At 37.3% G+C, this 18,117-nt stretch overlaps 1 protein-coding gene across 1 annotated transcript in view; it reads right to left on the bottom strand.

Annotated features, from left to right (window-relative positions):
• The window catches only part of LOC107597848 (forkhead box protein N3-like), a 31,371-nt gene extending 24,835 nt beyond the window's left edge, over positions 1-6,536 (bottom strand). The window contains exon 1 of the mRNA XM_016289041.1: positions 6,308-6,536. The gene's annotated coding sequence lies outside the window, so the exon portion shown is untranslated. The remainder of the gene's footprint in view (positions 1-6,307) is intronic.
• Between the last annotated feature and the right edge of the window lie 11,581 nt (positions 6,537-18,117).

The following is an 18,117-nucleotide window of genomic DNA, read 5'->3' as shown; positions in this document are numbered from 1 at the left end:
TCAGAAGCCCGTACTCAGATGACCAATGCTATGAATGGAGCGGCCACAGCCTCAGCCTAAAGGACTATTAAGGTATAAACGCTGCGCTGCTCTTAAGCGAAGCGGCAACGTTGAAAAAAGATGATCCTCATTCCTGCTGTTGTTGGTAGGGAGTGAGTTCAGGGCCTCTCTCAGATTGTGTTCTGCTTTGCTCTGGTGTTTAAGCTCTGACATCATATAGGAAGGTATTTTTTCCCCTTTGCATTGCCAAAGAACAGGCCCACGCATGGTCCAGACAGAGCAAAGGGAGACGCACAGGAGCAGAGGGACAAGCTCATGAACATGTGACTGGAGAGATGGAACTGAGTCCACATAAAGAGATCTGAAACACAGCCCTTGTTGCCTGAGATCAGAAATCCTACACTGTAACCGATTTTTGTAATTTGAACAGTATCAATCTGTAATATGTACATTAAGATACTGTAAAATGTGTATACAGTATTTTACTGTAAACTTTATGGGAAAATATACAGTCACTACTGTATTTCCTCACTAATGTAAATCAATTTACAGTATTGAACTTGCCCGCGAAAAACTGACCAATGGCAAGGGAGTTCTTTTTTGACTGTTTGGTGGAAGTGGCCGTAAAAGGACAAAAGAGAAATGCACCGTTAACGCGACAAAAGGTTAGTATATTATTTCTGTTTTATGCAAAACTGCGATATTTTAAGATGTTTTCACTTGTTAACAGCAAACTGACATTATTCATCGTGTCATTTTTCATGTCGGGAGTTGGAGCCTTTTTTTCTGACTGACGGCTGGAATGCCGCCAAAAGGCTGATAACATCGACTGGTGAGTATGTTAATGTCACCTATATTAGACGAAATAAACCTTAGTTAAACCGAGAAACACGTTTGTACGTTCTGCTGTCCTTTAATGCAAGTTAGCTCTTCTGGCAAGTCGTTATTTAACCTTCACGGCGAATTAACGTGAAATACTGAGGTAAAGTGCGTTAGGCAAACCACTGTTAATGTAATTTATTCCTGTGATCAAAGCTGAATTTTTAGGATCATTACTCCAGTCACATGATCCTTCAGAAATCATTCTAATATTCTGATTTGCTGCTCCGAAAACTATTATTATTATTACGTTGAAAACAACCGAGTAGAATTTTTCAGGTTTCTTTGATAAATAGAAAGTTCAGAAGAACAGCATTTATCTGAAATAGAAATCTTTTGTAACATTATAAATGTCTTTATCATCACTTTTGATCAATTTAAAGCATCCTTGCTAAATAAAAGTAGTAATCTCTATAATTTCTTTCCCAAAGAAAAAAATTACACTGACTCCAAGCTTCTGAATGGTATAGTGTATAATGTTACAAAAGCTTTTTATTTCAGATAAATGCTGATCTTTGGATCTTTCTATTCATCAAAGAATCCTGAAAAAAATTTACTCAGCTGTTTTAAATATTGATAACAATATTTTAAAAAAATTATCAGCATATTAGAATGATTTCTGAAGGATTATGTGACACTGAAGACTGGAGTGATGATGCTGAAAATGTAGCTTTGATCACAGGAATAAATAACAAAGAAATACAAACTCTACAGTACTGATACTGTAAATGAAAATACGGTAATACATACTGTAAATAAAATACAGTTAAGACATTATTTTACTGTAAATGCAATTACAGTAATAATACTGTAAACATTTTTACAATAAATGACTGGCATCCAGCTGCCAGTAAGTTACTGTAAAATTTACAGCAACCTATTTACAGTGTAGTGAACCTGGATACACTGTGCACCTTGCCAGTGATGTAATCAAAGCACCGGTAATGATAGACTCAGTACCAAGGGGAAAAAAAGTCATTTAGATCCATATGTGTGATTTTATTTGTGGCGTTTTGCTCAGAAATCAGATGATTGTTTTTGCGTCAAAGTTCCTGCTGGAAACAATCAGAGCGCACTTGAGATTTGCCTTTAAAATACCACAAAACAAACACTTTTTCCTACCCTGACCAATGTGACACCAAAGTGAAAAACTAAATGACCAGCATGAATCAGATTCATATTTACTTTCTTAATCTACAATATCATTCAAATATTTGGGGTCAGTAAGATTTGAATGAATTTATTTTTTTGAAAGAAGTTAATATTTTTATTCAGCAAGGATGCAATAAAAATATCAAAACATTCATAATATAACAAAATATATATTTTTTTAAAATTTGAAATAAACTAAATTTGTTCGGTTTTCTTTCTTCAAAGGATCATGAAAAAGTATCAAGTTTCTACAAAAATAAAACATTGATAATAATAAGAATCATTATTAATAATTGAGCACCAATAATAATTGATCACCAAATCAGCATTCATATGTTGAAAAAAATACATAATAATAATTGCTTTTTTATGAGCTAACCTCATCTACTTTGACATCAACTATTAGCCATATTGTTATTGTAAGCAATGCTTCAGCAATTTAGCATAATGAATGCAATACATTTATGATAGGTAAAATCAAGCTATTTGTTCACATTAAATATCCTGTTTCACTCAGAAATATGTCAAATTACTGAAGTTAAACAACTTTTGAATGGATATTCACATCAACTTCTAAGGAAATGCCTTTTCACAAAATCCAGCCTATGAATGTCTTACTTCTAGATGACTTTGAACATCAGGATGTAGGATAGGAGACATAATTTTACATCATAAAATGACACTTCAGCTTCAATAATATAATGTCTTAAATGTAAATGTTCAGCTTAAGCTGTTCTTTGACCCATGAGGATTCATCTGAAGCACCGAGTCTGAGAGATCATCCAGCCGGTGCACTCAGACCCATTCTGTAAGTGAACTGACTCTTTCACTTTTACAGTCCACGAGAGAGAGAGAGCGAGAGAGAGCGAGAGAGAGAGAGAAGAGACGAGACCAAAGGAAAAAAAAACAAGGGAAGATTGGGAAGATTCTTTTTTCAGATTTCATATGGTTTCTAGGACAACAATATAGCACATAAATCCAAATGATGAAAATGAAATATGAATTATTGTGGTTGTATAGGACATATGAGTTCTGTTTCAAGGTCACACATAAACCAATGTTGTTAATGTGAACTAAAACCAGGGTTATTGTATTGAGATATAGGTTTTATTAATAGTAATTCGTTTTTATTTTGACATTTTCCTTTTCGATTTTAATTTAAACATTTTAGGTCATTTTTTAGGAGTATTTTTGTCATTTTTATTAGTATATTTTATTACCATTTGTATTAGCACATTCTTGTTAGAATTGTTAATAATTCAATTATTGTAATCGTTTCAGTTGAATTTTTTATTGAAAACAAGTTTACATTTTTATTAATTATTTATTTTATTTCAAGTAACAAAAGCGTTTTTACAGTTTTAGTTTTAGTTATAATAACCCCCATTAAAACTCTTAAAAATAATTGTCAGTACTTGAAACAAAATATAAATATGAAATGAACCTCTTTAAAAACACAAGCCTTTATCTAAATATGTTTAGGTAAATAAGTTCTAAAATGACTAATAAAAATGGAAAACCTACAAAATTACTCAAAGTTAAACTGAAATTAAAAGGAATCCTGAAATTATAAAAATAAAAGCTAATTAAAAATATGAAGACATACTTTAACAGTATGTAGATAACACTGAAATAATAAGCAATAACACTGATGACCTAATTAAGCACCACTAACAGCTTTCAAGAATAACAGACCCTGTTTAAACCATTTTAGAAAATGACACAAAGGCCCAGTGGCGAAGATGATCAATCACTTATGAGTCACAAAGGCATGGCATCATCATCATCACGTGAAATGGGCTTTTATAGCCGCATATACTCCAGTTGTAAAGATAACCACAGTTAATCATTACTCCGCTGACTGAGGGTTAGTTTGGACGATAAGACATACTTATACAGTGCTCTATATGCATACAGCTTCCCTACTACACAAACACACACAGTCCAGTGCCAACCACTTTCACCAGAAACCAGCCAGCAAATATTTATCAAACCAGTCACTGACTCACATGAAGCGGCCGTCGACCAATCAGAAGCAGAGCTGCAGAGCAATCAGTCAGACTACAGCATGACATCATGAGTCATGACATCAGCCCCTGAAACTAAACACCCCTCTCGCCCCTCGCTTTGCTCTTTTCTCTCAAACAAGTTCAAGGACACAGAGGAAACATAGTGTTCTGGCTGGTTTTGTGGCCTGAAACTCATTATCTTGGAGCATTACTTCATATCATCATATCACTACAAACGAGGCAGAATGGTTACAATTACACACTTGTTTTCGACGCATTTTGCATCTTTAGATGAACTGGATTCACATTCCAGGACTGATCCTCACCAGCTTTACACACTGTTGTATATTTACAGTGTTGTACACGGCATTGTACAGTACAGTATATTGAATTGTGTTGTACAGTGCACATATATTTTAAATACTGCTACATAGAGGAAAAAGCATTCCAAGTATTTTGTCTTGTTCTCCAGTAAAAATGTAATTATATTAAATCAAATTAAATAACTACAGCAAGCAAGCTTTTGCATCAACCTCACTAAATTTAATTTTAAATCTGATTTTAAAAAAAAATAAAATACAAATTTGCTTACATTAAGATATTTTACTTCAAGTAAATGCATCTTGTTTGAACAATTTGAAGTATTTTGACTTAAAAACAAGACAAAAATACTGACCAATGATATTTTTGTATCACTGATGTACTATAATAGATTTTGTTAAAATGTTGAATTAGATTTTCATTTCAATCTAACTTGAGTAATTTAGCATTCTAAAAGTTTTAGTAATTTTGTTCTTTTTATTTGTTTTCTGAGATTTATCCATATAGATTTTACACAGCGAAGATGATTAATCATCTTATTTTTATTTATTAGTTTTAGTTGATTTAGTACTTAAAGTTAAACTGAACAAAAATGACAATGGCAACTGTCTGAAATAAAACAAGTTTGAGTTTAGGCGTTTATATTTTTTCTATGAATCTTTGAGTTAACATGTACTAAACATGAGTGGAATTTGCACCGCGGCGCCCCCACACCTTGATGCTCATGACAAGAATAGCATGTATAGTTTTCTTTATTGAAGTGAATATCATGAATGAATGATATTTTTTGCAATTTTACACATAATAATCCACGATGATCACATTACACAAAACTGAAATTGCACGTCAAAATAACACATTGTCAATATTTTTTGAGACCCCCCCCCCCAAAAAAAATTTTCACAAATCCCATTTTCAGGGGAGCCCATGTCTGATTAAGGGGAGCCGAGCTCCCCCGTAGTTCACACCCTGGCCGTTTCCCCACCTAAGATTTTTTGTTTGTTTTTTAATTTGTACAATTGATGTCAGTGGTAACCAAAACTATTTGATTACCAACCATCTTCAAAATATCTTTGTGTTCTGCAAAACAAAGAAATATGACAGAATTGTTTTAACATTCCTCATGGGGACCCGCTGACTGGTCCTCACACTGTAGCTGATTTCAGGGTTTACAGTCCTGTGGGGACATTTAATCTGGCTGATATCACTGTGATACAGTCACCCAAGAATCCAAATCAGCATCCCAAAAGTGTAAACAGACTCCACACACAGATTAAAACACACACACACACACACACACACACACACACACACACACACACACGTGGCAGCGCCTTCATGTGTACAATCAGCTGTAGAGCCAGTCAGACGAGGCGCCTTTCTGCTGTTGCTGTGGTCCTCATCAGATCTGCTTCTCTTAACTAGTTTTCCGCCTGACAGACACAACATACCACACACACACACACACACACACACACACACACACACACACACACACACACACACGCCTACCACCATCTGTCCAGGCTATCACAGAGATCACAAGCAGTCTGTGGTAAACCTGTCTTCCCCACAGCAACGCTCCTGAGCTTCCTCAGATGTCTAACAGATGAGAAGTTAATGACAAAACTGCGGTGTTTCCTTCCAAATCCACTGCAAACTTTTGTCTCACGTCTCTCCCGATTTTGCACTGAACAAACAGCCTTGCGCTCTTTTCCACATAAAAACAGTGCTGTCTTTCCTCCCAGACAGCAAGAGCACCCCAAACGCGCGCGCACACACACACACACACACACACACATCCCCCTAGTGCACAGCGATGACTCATTTCCACAATCCGTCCCTACACTCCCAAACACACTCCAGCCTCCTTTTGTTGAAGCCTCTACAACAACCACGCTCACAAAAGCGCACACTCGCGCCCTAAAGATCAACTATCGGGTCACCTTTTAATCCCGATCCACTCTGTAGAAGCCCTTCCACATGTATTCCTGTCCTCCCGATGGCAGCGGGTCAGTTCCTGCACTTCAGCCCCTCCATTTCTGCGCCGCGCAGGGTTCTCGGAGTGACCACAACAACAGAGCTGCGTTCCTCCAGTCTCACCCTCTCTCTTTTCCTATCTCAGTTTGCCCAAGCAGGGGTGTGCGCTGAGGCTTAGGCAACCCCTGGAAGAAAATGCAGCGCTCTCTGGGTCCTAGTGCTCATCTCGTGCACTCAAAAGATGCCATTGTCTGTGGCTCAGGGGGAAGCCCTGCTCACCAGAGGCTCCACGGAGGCTGCAGGTGGCATAACCGATAATGTGCCAGGATCGGGCGATTCGAGGACAATCGGTTATGTTGATAAATGTAATGCTGCCATGTAGAATGTGTTTAAGTATCAATTACAGGGTGATAAATCAAAGAAATAGCCTGATTTATGATTATGGCTGCTGCAGTTAACTGTAAAAAGTGTGGATTTCTTTAAAAAAAAAATTGTTTTGGAGGTGCAGCCTATATATGGTATGCAGTGGTCATGTATTTTAAAAGTTAACAGCTTGAAAGATCAAAGACCATTTTTAATATAGCTCTGACTGGATTCGTCTGAAAGAAGAAAGTCATATACACCTAGGATGACTTCAGGGTGAGTAATTTGTGGGCTAAGTTTCATTTTTGGGTGAACTAACCCTTTAAGTCTTTATTTTATATTTACTTGTTCATTAGGAATCTATGTCGCTCAGAGTGCCTCACGTCGTCCATTTTACGTGGGCCCCATGATCACAAACTCGACAGTCTGAACATTAGACAGAGGTTATGACTAATACTATTTAATAGGTTGCCCATGCTTACCATTCTTTAAATAGTAGTTCTATTTAGCCCTCTACAGTTACAATGTACAACTTAGTTAGAGCTCAATTTTTCAATATTCAAAAACAATAATCAGCGGTTATGATAGTACTATTTGTCTAGCCCCCGATAGTTATATAACTACGTACATCGTAACTAAAGCTGAGACAATAATCAGCGGTTATGCTAGTACTATGAAATATGTTAATATTTCAATAGTATTTTTATCTAGCCCCCGATAATTAAAATAACTACGTACAACTTGAATAAAACTTAAACAATAATCAGCGGTTATGCTAGTACTATTTGTCTAGCCCCCGATAGTTAATATAACTATGTACAACTTAATTAAAGCTGAAACAATAACCAGCGGTTATAACCAGTACTATGATTAGCCCCCCCATAATTAATGTAACTGACAGGGGCGTAGATTACGCGGGGGACGCGGGGGACATGTCCCCCCCACTTTTTATAAAAAGTAAATTCGTCCCCCACACTTTTTTATTGGAGAGTTGTGTTCACGACATGTTGAGGTTTTAATGGAGCGATGTATATAAATGCAGAATGATTTAAAATTAAAAGAGAATATAGTCTATACGTGATGTTCACGTTTCCATGGCAATCAGTCACTCTGTCACGTCATGACACGCCCTAGCTCGCATCCGCGGTCTCGCGCTGTATCCAACATTCATAGAGCTCGCGATGAGTTCAAAGCGGCAAAAAACTCTTCACTCGTTTTTACGAAAAAGTCAAGCAGCATAAGTTGGCATGTGGTATCTGAATTGTGTTGCACACTGTTGAGTAACTCTGCCTATTGCTCTTGTTGAACAATTAGCTAGTTTTGATGGAAATTATAAGGGAAAAATAGCTGCTTGGACAAACGTTCACTTATTTTCTGTGTATTTTCCGTAACTCTTTTATAACGTCTTTTATTTTAACAAGTATGTCATCAAAACCCTTCAAATAAGAATAAAGATCATGTTGAACTGAGATTTTACAGCGTTTACAGCATGTTTAACTCTGCCAATTCTGCATAATATAATTCAATCAAGTATGCATGCACTGACGATCTGATATAGGAGCGATCTTCATTTATGGGGTTCTCTTTCATTATTGCACTAATTTTACGTTTTTATGTGTTGTCAAGAATTAGCAAGAAACAGACAGCCTAGGTTTGTCAGGGCAGAATCAGGATGTAACACAAGAAAAAGAAACTTCACAGGTGAGAACAGAGTGGCTTTTAACACCTGGGTTCCAAAAGAGGACACGACTAGAAATCAGTGGTTAAGTTGTATTTACAACACTGTTCCAGAACAGTTCAACCCAAATATTAATTTGTGTGCATCACATTTTATGGAGGACTCTTTCCTGATCCTGGAAGAGTAGACTACAATGCCGGCTGTTCTGACTCACAGACTGTAAGTACGTTTTCATTTAAAGGATATGCCCCTGATGATTCAAATGCGAGTTTTGAGCAGTGAAGAGTAGCGCTTGTTTGTCATTTCTCCGAACACAAATGCAGACATAGTTTTATGTTTACGCAGCACGATGCAATGCAACGTGTAAAAAGACAGTATAAATCATTATAATCCTAATTAAGTCCCCACTGGATGTAACAAATGCCTCGTTTGAAATGGGTTTTCATGTTTTTGAATCGTCGCTACAGGGCATCACAATACGGTAAGGTGTGTAACATTTCCGTCACACACTTGAGGTATTCGGCCAATCACAACGCACTGGATAGCTGGCCAATCAGAGCCCACCTCGCTTTTCAGACCGATGACCTTTGTAAAAATCGTCGCGTTTCAGAAAGATGGGCCATAGAGGAGAAACAATAATGTACAGTATGTGGAAAATAATGTGTTTTTTTACTTTAAACCACATAAACACATTTCACTCCACCAAATACACAAAATAATGTTATTTTTAGCAACATCATAAGACCCCTTTAATCTACTTGAGATAATAATTTCAGAGTAAGTCAGAATAAATAAAATGTAACAATTTATTATCAGTCAGGTAAATATGTATTATGCCAATTAGCCAATTCAGATATATCAAATCAGTACAGAACATCAATTTCTCAAAGAGGAATCTAAGAGAAAAAGGTGCATACCTGACCTTGGCAAATACATAGTATGGAGTGCAGAGACACACGCCACACTATGGGCTTTCTGGCTACAGAATCACCCAGACCCTTTTGCTGCAATCCTTTAAATACAAAACCAAGATAAAACATCCCCCAAATGGAGGCATGTACAAACAATTGGAATTTGCATTAACCCAGGTCCCAGACTTGCGTAGTTTACACCTCAAAGGGGAACAGAAGGTAATTAGCATGAATGACCCTGGGAGAGGGCACACCCATTACAGTAAGCAAAATATCTCTAAAATCTTTATGACCTTTTACTTCTGTAGAAATGAGACCATTGTACCAGTCACACTGAGACATTTCAAATGTATTGATACGCAAAAATGGACTTTGGCGTGCATATGATACACATGTGTTTGGCATGCATATAATACGCAGTTTTTCTCATGCATATGATACGAAATTTTTTGGCGTGCATATGATACGCAGTTTTTGCGTACATATGATACACATCTACCCCACAACCCTAATCCTACCCATCGTGTAGCATATACACGCCATTTTTGCGTATCAATACCACGAGTTTTCGTTTTCATTTGGCGTACTATTTATATGCACTTTCATGCGATCGGGTTAAAACAACATATAAAACCAAAACAAGCTATTATTGGTTTGCTATATAGACAGCCATTTCTCATTTTCTTCTCAAGTGAGCGGTTCTTGGCCAGAATAAGTGGACCAGACCTTATGCATAGAGTCAAAAACACAGCTATATGAGACGATGGCAGTCAACTGACCCCTCAGACACTGGCTGGGGGAAAATATGCAAGGAATATGGAAGGAGCTAAGGAATATGCCGGCTTCTCTGTGCGCTGCATTTCTGTGTCTCTCAGGAGACTATAATAACAGGCTTCAGCAGAAGACAACATACCGATCTGCTAAGAAGATGCCAAGGGCATTGTAGATCTCTGACATTAATAATATTATCACTCCACTGGCCGTCATACTTCTTTTTAGTGAATTTGAAATGTTTTTACAGTAGTTAAGCACAACGTTCGTCATATTAATAAAAGTGTTACCTCCAAAAAGAGACAAAGGCATCAACTCCAGGTGAATCATAATTGCAGGGTGAAAGACAAGATGATTGTCTGAGTGATGAAGTGAAAGGTTGGAGATAAACTGAGAGAAGGACAGATTACAGGGAAAGCGAAAAAGGGTGGAAAGAGATCTCGCCCTTGCACGCACGTCTTCAGCGGCGGCTCGGATCGATAGTAATCCAGAGAGCAGGAGCTGTTTATTTTGGAAAGTCTGAGGGGCCTGAAAGGGTGGCTGCTTTCTCACACAGCTATTAATCAGATGGAGGGGAGCAACCAGCGAGTCAATGCCCACATGCCTGTCCGCATACCGCACAGCAGACACACATCACTGACTTACTGTAGTCGTAGCTCACACGCCTGCTGGCCAGCCCTGCTCCTCCTCTCCACCGCGTGCTGTCGAGCGCCTGTGCACTCAGCTTAAACCATCTGAAAACACACAGGACACAGAAGCAATCAGGTTATCTAGCAGAGAGTGGCCGGTCCTTATGGGAAACTGCCAGCTGGGTAGTTAGATTTTTTTCTAAAGCATATCTCTAGGATTATAAGTGCTGAGTATACAGAGAAAGCAATAGTACCATTCATCATATAATAGCGCAACCCACACACATCTCTTTAATAATGGGAATTATTTAATTGTTAAAAAACAAATCAACAAATTATACAACTACTATAAGTATATCCAACCATGCCAGAATATAGTACATTCGTGTAAAAGGAATAATTTGCCCCAAAATGAAAATGTGCTAAAAAAAAAATAAACAAATAAAATAATAATTCACCCTCAGGCCATCCAAGATGTAGATGAGTTTGTTTCTTCATCAGAACAGATTTGGAGAAATGTAGCATTACATTACTTGCTCACCAGTGGATCCTCTTGCAGTGAATGGGTGCCGTCAGAATTAGAGTCCAAGCAGCTGATAGAAACATTACAATAATCCACAAGTAATCCACACGACTCCAGTCCATCAAGTAATGTCTTGCTTATAAGAAAAAAATCCATCATTAAGATGTTTTTAACTTCAAACCATTTCTTCTGGCTGAAATATGAGTCCTCTATCCATAATAATAGCCTATTGCTTTCTCCACTGAAAGTCATTTTTGTCTGAATCAGGAGAGAAATATGCACATTTCAAGCACTGTTTACAAGCAAAACAGTTGTAAACAAATATGTTGGTGGATTTTGATGTGAGAGGACAACAGGGGAAGGACTTTATCATTGGAGGAAGTGTTATCATGGATTATGGATACATACATGCATACATACAGCATACATCGCCCTGCTGAGACTAAATCTCTCAGATTATTACAGAGGTTAGCATTATTAGTTGATCTTTAACACGCACATTGGAGAAATACTATGTCATATTGCCACAGATTTAAAGACCCATGAAATGGTTTCATGAACTGTAGGACACATCAAGGTCTTAAAAAGCCAAGAGCCTTTAAGGGATAGTTCACACAGAAATGACAATTCTGTAATCTATACTCAACCTCATGTCATTCTAAAGCCATTAGGCTTTCGATAAAACACAAGAACAAATCTCATAATTTCTTGCAGAAGCTCAAATATGCTTCTGTGACACGCAAGAACAAACCTCACTGGTTCTCACACATCAAGCAAGCACTTTTGAGCTTCCGTTTGCCATATTTACTGGGCTCTATGTATGTGCATTGATCAATGTTTATAAGAGAATAAAAGCCAAAATTAAATCTGTTCACATATAAAGCAATGTGTCTCTTCAGAAAACCGGATTAAACTGATTCTTTAAACCTGTGATATTATCCAACCACTTTCAAATGTTTAAATGCAAAACAACCCTAAATATGATGATCCCAGTGCGAGAGACTCCCTTTCGTAAGCATAAACGCAGATGTGTTTTATTAAAAAAAAAAAAATGTGTTTTTGTTTGTGTTTTTTTGCTCCTTGCACTATGTTTAAGTGTTCCAAAAGACACATAATAATAATAATAATAATAAAAACACTATTTCTGTTTCTCTTAAATTTTCATCAGACCTCCTAGAATAGTGGTTCTCAACCAGGGAACTGGGGCCCACTGGGGTGGTGGGGTGGGGGGTCCTTCCCTCTCAATAACTATTGATTTTATTGATACTGAACCAAATTTTGAATCTTGAACCACAAAATTAACTGTGGTTACTTATTTTTGATATACTATATAAACAACAAGCAGTGCATCATAATTACAGCAGAAATACCAGAGGAAATATCTTCATATGTTGGACAAAGTCAAAAAGGTTGAAAACGACTACCACTGAATCCTCTGGTAGTTCTGAACATCAGTTTGAAAATCTATGATCTGAGAAATAGATTATGAAAGAAAATGCACCAGTGCTGCACTGTCCTGAAGATTTGTGCACAGCTTTCTGTTTGTAAATCTCTGGTGTAAAAATATCTGAGAAAGCTAATGAACATTTATTGCTCATTGTAATTTAGCCAAGCAAGACCATTCTACGGTGGCTGAGAAGTGCAAAGCAAATCACAATTCTGAAAACAAAATAACAAATTACAAACGCAAATGCAAGTCTAAAAATCTAAATAACAATTCAGAAAGCACAACAACAATTCAGAAAACATTATAACAAGTCAGAAAACACAACGACAAATCCGAAAACAAATTAACAAGTCAGAAAACACAATGACAAATCAGACAAACCGGAAGAGGTAGGTATAGTTTGAGACAGCTCTATTGGTTTGGAATTACTCACCACTGACTGGTCGAGACATCTGTCAATCAACGTATACAGGAAGAACCAGCCGAAGAACAGCAGAGTCCTGGTAGAAAGTTCAGAGAGGGCATTAAAGTAGCTCAATTTAAATGTATTGTATGAATTGCCCTTATTATGGACTAAAAAATATGGGGTGTATATTTACATTTAGTTAAAAGTAGCTATAAATCATCAGTTCCAGTGGAGCAGATGAATAAGTGCGTGTTGTTGGCTTTTTGACGCGATCGACCTGGGTTCGATCCCGCCTTTTGTCAAACTTTTTTTCCCTCCCTTTTCAAATCTCGTGTTAGCAATGGATTCTATTTACACTAAGTGAAAATAGCAGTATTTTTAGCAATATGCTATTTACACTAAGTGCAAATACATATTTACACTATGTTAAAATAGCAGGATTTCTACTATCAAGTATACTACTTGTTGCAAATAGTGGCAATTATCTAACCCTACCCCATACTTTATTTTCAACTTTTTGATTATTTCCTTAATTTTTATTGAAAATAAATGCCTTTACGATGTGATACGAGATTTGAAAAGGGAGGGGAAAAAAGTTTGGCAAAAAGCGGGATCGAACCCCGGTCGATCGCGTCAAAAAGCCAATGACAAGCACTTATCCATCTGCACCACTGGAGCGGATGTGTTACAGCCACTTTGAACTAAATGTAAATATACACTCCATATTTTTTATTCCATAGTAAGGGCAATTCATACAATACATTTAAACTGAGCTACTTTAATACCATCTCCGAACTTTCCACCATGACTCTGCTGTTCTTTGGCTGGTTCTTCTCTGTATAAGTTGATTGACAGATGTCTCGACCAGTCAGTGGTGAGTAATTCCAAACCAATGGAGCTGTCTCAAACTATACACACCTCTTCCGGTTTGTCTGATTTGTCATTGTGTTTTCTGACTTGTTAATTTGTTTTCGGATTTGTCGTTGTGTTTTCTGACTTGTTATTTTGTTTTCGAATTTGTCATTGTGTTTTCTGAATTGTTGTTGTGCTTTCTGAATTGTTATTTAGTTTTTTAGACTTGCATTTGCGTTTGTAATTTGTTATTTTGTTTTCAGAATTGTGATTTGCTTTGCACTTCTCGGCCACCGTACCATTCCTTACCTCAACCAGATACATTAACTACCCTTAAAATCTTAAGGTATATAGGTTGACAAAAATGCAGTTCAAGTATGTAATCCCAGTCAGAAGCATAACCATAACCCTATACTAATAGCAAAAGCTGGTTAGTTAATAGGAATGCTGTTCCAGGACAAGGGTGTTGATCCTGCATGCTGAATTGCTAAGGCATTTTCAGGAGCCATAACAGTCTTCCAGCTTCATCAATCGCAGTATCTTCGAAAGAAAGTGAGAATATTCACAAATTCAGTTTCGTTCAAAGCGTTTCCTTGCTCTAAAGAGAAGTGTCCTGGATAGCACATGCACCCTACGTCATTTATTAGTTACAGGGCTGAGTCACTGGCTTGCACAGACTCAAGCTCCAGGGGCAAAAATGTCCATTTTAAACACTCAGACCTTCAAACCAGATCACACACAGAATGTGACTTTATTCATCGTGGCATACAGACACGCTCGGCTCGTGCCAAGATTTCCATCCGATTCATGAAGCACTGAGGTACACGTTCACTCCCTGTATTCAAATCCCCTCACAATCTTCTATTATTAATCATAGACATTAGACAGTTTTCCAGAAACGCTTTCTAATGCACATACAACAGGAGAATGGAGGCATGGGGCTTTTGCCTTGCAGGAAGAGATGCACAAAAGCTCTTTTGTCTTTCAGGAGACCATAGGAAACGATGACCCAGTTAATAAAACAATTTGGAACGCTCCTGCATCGTGCGTTAAAAAAGGCCTCCCAGTGCCGAGAGACAAACAATAAACAAAACCAATGAGGTAGGAAAAAGCAAACAGAGCTTGCAAAGAGTGTGTGTGTGTGTGTGTGTGTGCGCGTGATGTCGGTCTTCGAGCGAAAGCTTCAGTAATGATGACTTCCATCTGCTGAGATGGGCATTGCAGGAGGAGTAATGAACAAAACAATCTGGTCACCGACATGTAATCGAGGAGCTTGATGTCATCTGCTGTTTGTTTGTTTGTTTGTTTGTTTGTTTCCTCCATTTTATTTGCCAAACTCTCAGCTGGTGTTAATTGCAAACAAATTACTATCAAAAGTTGGAGGAACATCAACTGGGAACAATATGCTAGGTTTTTCTAACATTCATAAAGGTGAACTTGAGACCCAGTCTATGCACGAATTTGTGTGTGAAATCTGTGTATGAACGTTAGTGTTATTTTAGTATAACTGAGATACTAGTTTTTATACATATTCTAAATGAGCTTTTAGAGGTTCAAGCGCGTAGCGCTGAAAACTTATTGTAATTGCTAAGATTTTCAAAGATCACCATTTTGACCTAAAAGTTTTCAGGCAGACCAAACCGTAAGGCATAGCGACTTGAAACATTGAAGCATGGTAGTACCCACCTTATCGACAACGTCACCAAGGCTTGCCTCAATCGGCCAGACGGGGGTGCTACAGTGATCAAAAGTACAAAATCGCTCATAACTCTTGCTTGTCGCCTTATATCATGGGAACCCTTGGGTCAAGATGAACAAAACGCTAGAGATGGATTCGATCGGCGAAATTTTCGTCTATTTTTGATTTTTTGGAAAAACATACTTTTGCAAACTAGTCCTAGGTTTTTCACCCGATCAGAAACAAACCAATGCAGAAAAATTCTCTGGAGGTCACATGACTGAAACCGCAGAGTTTGGCCACTGTGTGGTGCTATAATAGGACAAAAATAAATAAATAATGACGCATACGTTAGTGAGTATCAAATCAGCATATTAGAATGATTTCTGAAAGATCATGTGACACTGAAAACTGCAGTAATAGTTGATAAAAATTCAGCGTTGCATGACAGGAATAAATTATATTTGAAAGTATTTTAAAATAGAAACTCGCTATTTTAAATTGTAATAATGTTTTGAAATAATACAGTTTTTCTGTATTTTTGACCAAATAAATGCAGCCTTGAAGATCATAAGAGACTTCTTTAAAAAAAAAAACATTAACAATCTTACTGATCCCATATATATAAAGATCCCAAATACCTATATTTACCTAGCAGCAACCTTCCGCTCTCTCTCGTGAAGCCAACATGGAAGTGACTAAAACTGCAATTCATCGACTGGCCGCTAGAGCTCCAAAAGGGAGTAAGTCCCATAGACTCCCCATGTTAAAATGCCCAACTTTATAGTAGAAAATTTTTTTTTTACAGCCTGGTGCAAAAAGATGATTTTGGTCTATATAGCTAATTTTGCCCTTCATGACAACTGTGAGGGGGGGGGGGAATGCAGCCTTACATTTCTGCATAATTAAGGGCGTGGCCACTTGAGTGACAGGTGGATAGCCGCTGCTGTCACCGGCGTCGAGCTAGGTGGGCGTAGTTTCAGCAACCAGCTCCCGCCTCTTTGCCCATTTTCGATTATCCGGGAGCGACGCGCTGCCAAGATGGCGACGGCCGGCTCCGCCCACTTTGAGCTTCAAAACTGCTCTTCAGAAACCTACGGGGGACGTCACGGACACTACGTCCATGTTTTTATACAGTCTATGATATTTAAACACACAATTCTTTGCATTGGCTGACATGGCAGCCATCCTGAAACAATACTGACACCTAGTGGTGTGGATGTAGCACCATGCAAAATAAAATAAACTTTTTTTAAGCTACTAATCCGATTGTTGAGATTTGCTATCAGCAGACAAGTATTACTTATGTAAACCACAAACAATAATGTCCGATAACAGGTCATGTGATCTCAATATGGAGACCCCCATTGAGACGACCAGCTTCATGTAAAATAAATGATCTTTTATTTTTGATATGACTGGAGTCTTCATCTTTTGTAAGTGGACATAATTTAAAACACATTTTTCACACTTTCCTCATCATTTTTGGTTGGGGAAAATAGAAATAAATGCATGCATACATACAAATATTTATGGAGCCATTCACACAGAACATGTTTTTACATTTAAAAACCTTGAGAAGTAGGGGGGTGGAATGAAAAAAAAAGAAAGGTCTAGAGATGAGCTAGGTAAAAGTTGAACTTCTTTTAACATAAAAAGATTTTTAAACTCATTTGCACCGGTCTCATCAGTGTTTAACTGAAGTATTTTGCACATATCACGACGTAAATCATGTTCTGCTTTGAATACCACATTTACTTTGTAAGAGGAAAACAGTAAAGCGACTAATATTTAATGAACATTAATTGTGCATGCTCACAAAAATTACATAATGCATATTAATTAGACTTTTCAAACAGACTGGTTCACACAGCCATTAAACAAACATGCACAGTTTTCTGAAACAAGGCAGACCAAATATTGTAGTTCACACTGATCCCATGGTTTTGTTTAATCTCATATACATTTGTTTAATATTCACATTATGTTCCTGTGGCTCAGCGGTAGAGCATTGTGTTAGCAGCACAAAGTAGCATGGGTTCAATTCCCAGAGAACACACATACTGATAAAAAAATGTATAGCCTGAATGCACTGTAAGTTGCTTTGGATAAAAGCGTCTGCTAAATGCATAATTTTAATTTAATTTCAGTCATGATAAGAAAGAGTACTGCTCTTATTGTCAATGTCACATAACCATAATAAATCCCTTAAACTCCTCATTAAATGTAATGCTTTTACTATAAATAAAAGATGCTTCCCTCCGCCTCTTCTTCATCTCCCTGTGTGGGACTGACATCATCCTCTGGCAGAAGCGTCGTTGCTGTTTACGCCACTAATTAAATATCGTTCAGCTCTATACGAGATCCTTCATCAGAACAGTTTCAACGAGAGCCATAATTAAATGCAGTTTATTAAGGCTGTTCATACTCTAAATTAGGACTAGGCATCTTTAAGATGTGTGTGTGTGTGTGTGTATTTTATGTATATATATATATATATATATATATATATATATAT

The sequence above is a fragment of the Sinocyclocheilus grahami genome, unplaced genomic scaffold (genome assembly GCF_001515645.1).
Source record: "Sinocyclocheilus grahami isolate Dianchi unplaced genomic scaffold, SAMN03320097.WGS_v1.1 scaffold239.1, whole genome shotgun sequence".
Classification (NCBI taxonomy): Eukaryota; Metazoa; Chordata; class Actinopteri; order Cypriniformes; family Cyprinidae; genus Sinocyclocheilus; species Sinocyclocheilus grahami.
Note: the sequence above shows the minus strand (reverse complement) of the source record. Positions and strands in the feature narration are given on the sequence as shown.